Source organism: Macrobrachium rosenbergii, chromosome 14 (assembly GCF_040412425.1).
Source record: "Macrobrachium rosenbergii isolate ZJJX-2024 chromosome 14, ASM4041242v1, whole genome shotgun sequence".
Taxonomy (NCBI): Eukaryota; Metazoa; Arthropoda; class Malacostraca; order Decapoda; family Palaemonidae; genus Macrobrachium; species Macrobrachium rosenbergii.
Genome location: NC_089754.1, coordinates 44632271 through 44642270, shown reverse-complemented (window position 1 = coordinate 44642270; position 10000 = coordinate 44632271). Strand labels below are relative to the sequence as shown.

At 35.3% G+C, this 10000-nt stretch overlaps 1 protein-coding gene across 3 annotated transcripts in view; it reads left to right on the top strand.

The window, feature by feature from the left end:
- The first annotated feature begins 1969 nt into the window (after positions 1–1969).
- The window catches only part of LOC136846049 (uncharacterized), a 119864-nt gene continuing 111833 nt past the window's right edge, over positions 1970–10000 (top strand). The window contains exon 1 of one of the 3 annotated variants that reach the window (XM_067116721.1): positions 1970–2573. The gene's annotated coding sequence lies outside the window, so the exon portion shown is untranslated. The remainder of the gene's footprint in view (positions 2574–10000) is intronic. The other 2 variants (XM_067116719.1, XM_067116720.1) reach the window with 2 other exon arrangements.

The window sequence follows — 10000 nt, the reverse complement described above, 5'->3', positions numbered from 1 at the left end:
AGCAAATTCGTTTCAAACCGTAGTAGGCTGCAGTACGATAAATGTCTGAGTAACAGCAAAACTTTTCACACAAGTTACGCAGTAAGCACTTTTTGTTTATCGGTTTTTCAAGCTCGGTTCTGGAGAACTTTATTTGCTCCTGGCCTGTACGGGGGCGGTGACGCAGAACTCCTAAAAATCTTACATTAATATTGTAGCAAAACTTGAGTTTTCTTTTAGTTGTTACGATCATTTTTTTTTTCTAAGGTTTTGAAAACTGGTTTTTAACTTAAATTTTTATTTATTCATCTCCACATAACCATGGTTCGCGAATTCAGCACCTAAAATATGCAATAAACTAAAATTTAAGGTTAAACAATCTTATAAGTCTTGTATATAAAAACACCGTTAAAACAACATACGACACTTTTAGAAGATAAAAAATATACGAAACCTTGTCGAATATTTGCTGGAGATACATTTTAACCTGTCAATTTCAGTTAGAAGAATATTTGGCAGCCACTGTTCGACAATTTAATAATGTACGAAATGACATTCGATGACATTTTTGTTCTTCACATGGAATTTCGCCGTAATGTTTTACCCCCAGCAATACTCTGTTAAACGCCATATGCTCTGTAGACGTAAGAAAGCATTACATCTCTTTATCCTCCATTGTATAACAAAATACTAGGAGCATTAAAATTCTAGCTGAAAAAAATTTAAAAATTAAATAATAATAATAATAATAATAATAATAATAATAATAATAATAATAATAATTGGTAAACAAATTAGCGAAAATGAACACAGTGATCACAATGTCTAGAAACTGCTTGGTGAGAACAGACGTTTGTGAAAACTGTATACATTTGGTTAGGGCTGAACAATTATAAAACCAAGCGACTAATGAAAACATATAATGAAAAAAAATCATTCATACGAATGTTCTTGTATTCTCTCTCCATAACGATCTGAATCCTCGAAGTAACTTAATACTATAAAATTTTCATTCTGTATACTAACACTGTGTTTGTATGTAGCTGGCTGTAAAGGCAATATATTCAGCTCACAAACTGTCCTTGTCAAAGTTACTTTCTAAAGTTGTCTACATGTACCGTGACTAATACAAACATCACATTCACTGAGTTTTGGCAGACCGCTGAAATATTTAGGTACGTGGCAACTCGGACCCTGTAACTGATTGTAGCACTAGCAGCGTATGACTAAAATGTACTGTATCTTTTATTCGATATCATAAGGTTTCCATATATGTATCTATATAGGTATAAAAGAGAATAATATTGACGAAATTATCCAAACTAGATGAAATTTGTGGTCTGTAGAAAAAACTGCAGTTAACACATCTGGCAACACCGAGAGAAGAGAAATTCATGCATGTGCAACAGAGAGTTTACGGTACTTTAGCCGTCGTGGGAGAATGTGGCCATACCGCACAGGCTCATGAATTCTTGAATCGTATTTTTCCCAGCAACAGAAGCCGGTTTCAATTGTTTACAAATACAAGGCGCAACTTAGAATATTGGGAGGAAGGTTCAAAGTAAGGCACTAACCCTACTGACAGATAATTGCAGTTGAGAAGAATAAGCTTTCATTTCAGTATTCTTAAAAAACATTTCAAGTAACGCTTCATCACAAGTGCTGAGCGTTTTAACATCAGAGAACAGGCAGCTGCAGAAATGGTTACCATTTCGTAGATAAATGCCACCCTACGCATAACTTCAGTTGGCAGCTTGATTCGGAATAGTGATACACCGAAAGCAATTTTGCGTTCCACTAGACGCAAGCATTTTGGCTGACGGCGACTACCCTTCTCGAGGAACTCCTCCTTAGCCCGCCAGGGTAGGGGGAAGGGGACGGTGTAGGGGGAGCCTCGGGAGGGAAGGGAGAGAGAATCCACAAGGCCAAACCCCATCCAGTTGTAAAGGTTTGGCCCATCGTTCCGACTCCGACTCCCGAGTCGCGAGTCTCAGTCAGTCTGGCCACATCGCCCGTGGTGTTCGCATCCGTCGTCTGAACGTCATCTCTTTACCTCCCACTGTCCGGCGCATCTGCACGACGTCGCAATACTTTCAGCAATACGTTTAAAATCACTTTCCACTATTGGATTACGCTGTTGCGATGTGACTGTTACCCTTAAAATGCTTTAGTTGCTGTTGTCATATGGTTTCTGTGTAATTACAGTGTGCGGAAACTTACGAGGCGAGTCGCGGGAAAGTTTTTGTTGCGGCCGAACTCGAGGAAAATAGATTGAAATCTTTAAGTGATTTGCAAGTTAATTGTTCGACGACAGTAAATTTCTCAGAAGAAATGTCAAAACCGTCATGCGACTGACTCTTCAAAAAATTTGAACTGTTTTATGATTTTATTTCGTTGGCGAGGATGCTTTTCAGAATAAAATCAGATTCATTATTAACCGTCTATACTAAAATAAATTAATAAATAAAATTGAATCGGGTGTTTTTAAAATAAAACAGTCTGTTAAAGGACAGTTCAGTGTGCTTGTGTTCACCAACGTGCATTGGTCGATCAGGAAGAACGTGTTCCTCCCCCCCTTACGATCATACTAAATGGTAGGTGGTCAAACCAGTTTCAGTCATTCTTTGATAACCAGTACCTTTCACAATTTTTCACTTTTTATTGCACCTTTGGCCACGACGGTAAAAAAATACTCGAGTTTTGACGCGTTTTTCTCGCTTGCTTTTATTTTTTCCCTTGCATTTATTGTTTCCCGCGTACTTGCTTCTTTTATTTGGCTTTTGTTTTTCACTGTCAAGGTGAAGGGATCTTTGTCTTTACGGCACTGCATGGATTTATAGATTTCGTCATTAAGAGCTGGGCATGTATCACGCGTTAAAGAATTGTGGAAAGTTAATGAATAAGAACATATAAAATCCCTTATAATTATTTAATCTAGTGCTAATTTTATCGAGAATTATAAATATATCGTTCATCATTTTTGTTATTTCTCCTGCATTTTGTTATTTCATTTTCCTGATATTGTCATTGTTATAGAATTCAAATTTTCATCATACAATTGCTTAACTCCAAATTTTGATCAGTCAAGCCAGACATAATTTTATTATTCAGGAAACCTGAAAAACAATTTCATCTTAGGTGTATTGTTCAATAAAAAAAAAAAAAATAGGTGGATTATTTGAGGAAACTTGAAGTTGTTAGGAAACAAGTCAAACACTTATCTGCCTGTTTAAATTGATAAAAATTAAAACGATTAAAAAGACCCATCAATTTTCCTTCACTCCTCATAACTCTGCAGATTACACAAGTAAAAATTTTTATTGTTGTCTTACTTGTTGTCTTATTCTTACCGACCTGCGGTTCTTCATCAACTAGTTTTCATTTAACAATTAAATTTCAGTTTTGTCAAGCATTAATATATTAGTCTCCTGATCTGGATCTATTTACTTAAGCTTTCATCTCTGTTGTACAGAGTCCATAGGTAAACACCAAGACTGATGATATCAAACCAGATTCACAAGCCATCACTAGGCTCGAGACTGTGCTGGCATAAGGCCGGGTAATCTAAAACAACAAACCTATCTATGTTAATGCAGCTATTCATCAAATTCATCTTCCAAATCCACGACTCTAAACATTGTACGACAGGACCTCGTCCTGCTAAAATACAAGTTATGATGCAAGCGATGCTTCGCAATTAAAGGATAATCCAATCCAGTGCATCTGGCAAAGTGGGATTTTATGTGACTTCATTTGTCAGTGGAAATTCCCGAAATTGGTTTTAATTTCGTTATTCTGCGTATGACCCTGGGCAAGTGGGACTGCATGCTAATGGCTTCTTGTTCTTAATTTAACTGCGAATGACACATCTTGTTTTTTTTTTTCTGTGAGACGAATGGTTTTCTTTATTTCTATCTATCGTGTATATATATATATATATATATATATATATATATATATATATATATATATATATATATATATATATATATATATATATATATATATATGAATATGTGTGTATATATACTTCATATTTGTTTATACATACAAATATATATAAATGTATGTATGTAAATATATTATATATATACATATATATATAATATATATTATACATATATATAGTAATATATAATTTTAATATATAATATAATGAAAATAAACCACTTCCCTGATAAATGCACCGACCCCATCAACAGTCACCTCAACGCTCATCCATTAACTGCTGAATCAAACGTGAACTGTCAGGACAGAACTCTCTCAGCATCGACTTCGCATACCTACACTGTGCCACTCACCTTGATCTCTCTCACGCAACCACTCGCGTCTCGGTACTAAGGTTCTCCGTTCCCATATCTCTTCTACACTATCCACCCCAGACTCTCTCGATATCCTCCCTCTTATCCTTCCAAAGCTCCAATGTAGGCACAGTTTTCACACAACTTTCGTTTCTCATCACCACGGGATCAAACCATCTCCAAAACATTGAAATTTGTTTTTGTGTTTTCTTTCTCTCTCTCTCTCTCTCTCTCTCTCTCTCTCTCTCTCTCTCTCTCTCTGCGCGAACATAAGCGCTTATACACATACACACACGTGTGTATATATATATATATATATATATATATATATATATATATATATATACATGTATATTATATATATGTGTGTGTGTGTTTGTGTACGCATTTATGCTCGTACCCTACACAGACCAGTACAAAGTCTAGGTTTTCAAATGTAAACCGCAAGTAAAATTCTTACAATGAAACAAACATTCTTTGTTGGACGGTAACATTCGATCTGAATATAATTTGATATATTATCTAGCATCGAAAGAAAACAAAATTAATATTGTAGTTTGCCAATCACAATAAATCTAATATGCTTTGTTAACTGGAACGGGTACTCACCACCGAATGGTCCTTCGATGAGTGACCACCTCTGAACGCCTGATGCCTTGGCACATAAGCTTCTTCTGTGACCACTACTGAATCTTGCTTAGGGGGTTTGGTGCGAGCGGCAATAGTCACTGTGAGGCCTGAAAAAAGAATATGATGTCTTATAGTTAAAATTGCATTACATGTTTGTGTTTTTGTGAAGAGTCTGAGCTAATTTGCCCTTTTGACAAATCTAGCAATGTTTGCGAGGAATATTCAATTTAAATTTATGAAATGATGTTTAAAAGTCGAATATTTTCATACACAAACACACACACACACACACACATATATATATATATATATATATATATATATATATATATATATATATATATATATATATATATATATATATATATATATATACAACATATATATGTACATTCATTTGTAAACAACAAACGACATAATGAGGAAGATCTTAACTGACTGAAAGAGATTCTTGTGACTTGTGATAGTATAGCTTTCCTAAATCAAACTGATGTAAACTGTAACAGAACTGAGTCATCCCAAGCCTTTCCCTGGAAAGCGAAGTGGAAAACAGATTAGGAAATCCAGGAGTTAAAAGGTCATTGTAACTATTACATAAGATAGTTCTGGGGAATGGGATATGCATGCTCTATATATCTGATGACATTAGTTTATGTCTTCCGTAATCTATAAAAGTCATTCCGGAAGCTTTACCTTATTTTTTTATTTTTAATTTCTCTTAATAGAGAAAATAGGACGAATACTTCGCGTGTCTGTCTGTAAGTTTACCTCTACATCATTTCATAAGTTGGTAAATAATGTTCAGATGTTTTAATGAAACTTCCGAGTTTAACAGTTTGTTCAGTCGTCATCAGAAAATCGATTCTCAGATAACTGGAATGGGAATTAGATGTCTCGGTATAGAAAAAGCTTTAATTTCACGAGTTCCATGTACAATTTTGCACGTGCTACTCTTTTGAAAGTCACATTATTTGATTAAAAAATCTCGCAATAAGCGAGAATCTCGTTCGTTCCGTGATACTGTAATGTTGACATAGTGTTTGAAAAATCTCGTTGTGCGATTTTTGAATTCTGTAACCCACTGTTTGCCAATCTCGTGAAGTGATGATTAGATTTTCGAGCTGTTTTCATGGATATACCGCTGCCATTCTGGGCTTGTTTGGAAAATTTTGTTATTGAATGGTGTAAATGCAAATCATAGTTTCAATTATATTACCTGTCACTGACAGGTGGACCTCTTTATCTACTATTTTAGTATCGAAAAATTTCTTCTTCAGTATTGCGGAGTACTATATTGGTTGTGATCAACGGATTAAAAAAATGTAGCTAAATAGCTTTTATATTCAACAGGTTTACATGTTCAAGATACCTCACAGAACGCACACGTTCTAGTTGGAGATAAATAAGTAACCTGTTAAAAAATAACTGGTATATCCCCTGCTCCAGAGGGCTAGAGCCATACCTTTTCCTTTCTCTCCTTTCTCTTACTTTCTTCCTGATCCCGCTTCCTGCTTCCGCTAGATTAGGACATTTGGCGGTCCTTCTTATTGGCCACTGCACTGGGAAAATCTTCCTTAGAAAAGGAACGTGGTCAGAATGTTCCAAAAACGAGATATGACATCAAACAGAGATGAAAATATGAAGAATTCAGAGATATCTATTTCCAGAAGACAGGTTCTCAAAACAACCCGACACGTGCCCCGAAAAGTATTGACATTTATATGTGGTCATGCGTATTTACCCCAGGAAATAAAATGGCAAAATTATCTCTTTTATTTGATACATTTCCCGCATTTATCGTCGATGAGCGTCACTGATAAACCTCTTACTTATTGCTGATGAATATTCAAAGGTTACACGAGGGTCCAAAGCTCCGATTGCCTTTCATTCGATATCCGTTTAGCGTCTCGTTGCAGTTCATCTTTCGAGCGTTACATTAATGGAATTTGAGACGTCGTGTGATTAACATATACCATAATCAAAATATGTGGCATTTAAAAAAATTTAGTTTTTTATAATGCACCGACGCCATTAGCCTTGTCTTTCTGAGTGGCGCCAACTCCTTTTTTTCATTTTATGTTTCTGTTTTTATATATATATATACATACATACATACATACATACATACATACATACACACACACACACACACACACACACACACACACACATATATATATATATATATATATATATATATATATATATATATATTTAGTTTTGTCAATTATTCGCTAGCTTCACCGGATGGTGAAATCTACTTATCAGTAACAGCTGATAAGTGATTCATAGTGCATTCGGTATTAAGCGATATTTGTGGCTTGGTATACACACAGGCACAGGCACATGCACATATATATATATATCAATATATATAGCCTATATGTTTATATATATATATATATATATATATATATATATATATAGATATATACATATATATATATATATATATATATATATATATATATATATATATATATATATATATATATATATATATATATATATATATATATATATACAGTACGTGGCGACAAACACGCACGGTATTTATATTTTCATTAAGTCGTGCGCGAGAAATCGAGACAGTGGGGTGACCCCCATAAACCTGCGATTAGATCGGAATCTTGGGTCGAAGGGAAATCAATTTAAGGATTAAGGGGAAATACTGCTTGTGTTCTCTATCCTCTTTAACCCGCTCTCTCTCTCTCTCTCTCTCTCTCTCTCTCTCTCTCTCTCTCTCTCTCTCTCTCTCTCTCTCTCTCTCTCTCTCCACGAGTCCGTGCATCCCTTCCATCTACAGATATTTTTGTTATTTCGAATCTCGAGGGTTCACACCTTTATTACATTTGCATTTGGAAGATTGTGTTCAAAGATCTCTTTTTTTTTTATTAGGGAAAAAATGAGGTGTAATGGAAAAGGGTTCCTGCGAGAATGAATGTGTCTGAGGTAAAGGAGCAATAAAAGGAAATAATGAGTGGTTAAGGTTTTAATCTGCAGTGGGGTGAAGATATATTTTTCCATTGTGTGGACGTGAGCGATGTTATTTCATAAATTGAATGCTATTTGTGGAAAGCGGGTTTCTTTTTTATGGTATATTCACCAAATTTTTCCATATGTATTCTTTTGTAATGCTCAAAAATCTTCACATCTGTTTGTTAGTTTTTTTAGGCACTATTTGTGCAGCACATAATTCCACGACCTAATCCTTTCCGGCTTTTGACACAGGCTGCTTTAATCGTAAAGGTTTGTTCATTTAAAGTTACTTATTATGACTCTCGTTGGTACGATGGATAGTGAGGGGGTTCTAAATGGTCGTGGAAATATTAAGAATTACGTCGGGTTGATCGTATAACGAATATTTTCATTCTTGAATGAGTTTGTTCTTAGATTTTAGTCGGTTTCTCTCTCTGTAAATAGAATATTCTTAATTTTTTTTTCAATGTGGCGAAGGTTATAATGCAATGATGTTTTCCTTAAGTCTCGTCTTGCTTAGAATATACGTCCTTGAAGGTTTGATTTCATGTTTATTCTATAATGAATTTTTCTCTGACTGATGTTTGACGACAAAGAATTATTTAAATTAATAATGACTGCCTAGTCAGTGGCTATTTTGCAGTTATAACCCTGATTAATTAGATGGATCTAACAAATTAGTCATGATTCCTTCCTAATGCACAATTATATGAAAAATATTAAACAAATTAACAATTTACAGGCTTTCATTTTTTGTTTTGGAGGCGACAGCAAATATCCACAGCCAACGTCATTAAAGATTTATCTCCGTTCTGCGTAACCTCTGGTGCTCATTACGATATGACATGGTCTGCCGATATCTACCGTCGTCTCAAAAAAAAAAAAAAAAAAAAAAAGTAGACCTCACCAGCAAGGTGAGAAAGGCGAAAATAAAAACATGACAATACTCTCAGAGTATTATCCATCCCACCTGAGATGTAATAAAGCTTTATGCTGCCATCTGACAGGAAAGGATGGGGCTTGTGCCGGAGTTTAGGGGCTTTTATGACCCCCCGAAGGCATATTCGACGTTGCCATGGGTATCTAAAAAGGGGAAATGGGAGCCAGAATCGTTTTGTCTGTTAGCTTTGTGGAAATAAGATACTAGGTGACGGAAATTAGTTTTTGGTGACGTAGGTACCGAGCAAGAAGAAAAGTGGGTTTATGGATTCCCACATTCAAGTTACGTCATTGAGCGCTGTCCGTACTGATAAGGACTTACTGATTTAAACACAAGTTTCTAAGAGCTTTAAGACCTCTGCTTTCTCGCTATTGACTGCAACGTCGAGGATAATCCCATATGTATATGCATGTATGTATGTATGTATGTATGTATATATATATATATATATATATATATATATATATATATATATATATATATATATATATATATATATATATATATATATATATATATGCATGTGTGTATGAACACATATACATACACTGTATACATATATGTAAATCTATTCCATACACCTATTCCCCTTTGGAGGGTTGGCACTAGAAGATAACATCTTTCTGGTTTCTCAGCAATCCTCTAAGGATGAAGTTGCTAGTTTCACACCATTTGTCCTAAGGCCCAGGAAACGCTAGAACCCATTTTGAGGTGGAAGAGCCAAAGGGCAGTAGGTTGAGAGCCATCCGCAGACCTGGCAACCGTGAGTCAAGCAGATAACGCTCGCCAGTGGCGCCTACTTTGCCTGACTGCACCTTGCAGATGAAGGCCTAGTCACATCTGGAGAGGCTTATCGGTTTAAAGGTCAAAGGTGAACAGCAAACACGAGGGACAGACATTACAACGTCGTCGAGACCGAACGCGCAAGCGTATCGACGGCGCCGAGGCCCTCTTCTTTCCACTTGCGTGGGAGGGAAGGGCGCCAGCAGAGGTTGCTGATAACTCTATGTATACCTAAGGAGACTCATCTCTGGATCACAAAGACAATATGATTGTGAGCGCTGTGAAAATCTACCAGACCTTACGCCATATATATATATATATATATATATATATATATATATATATATATATATATATATATATATATATATATATATACATATACTGT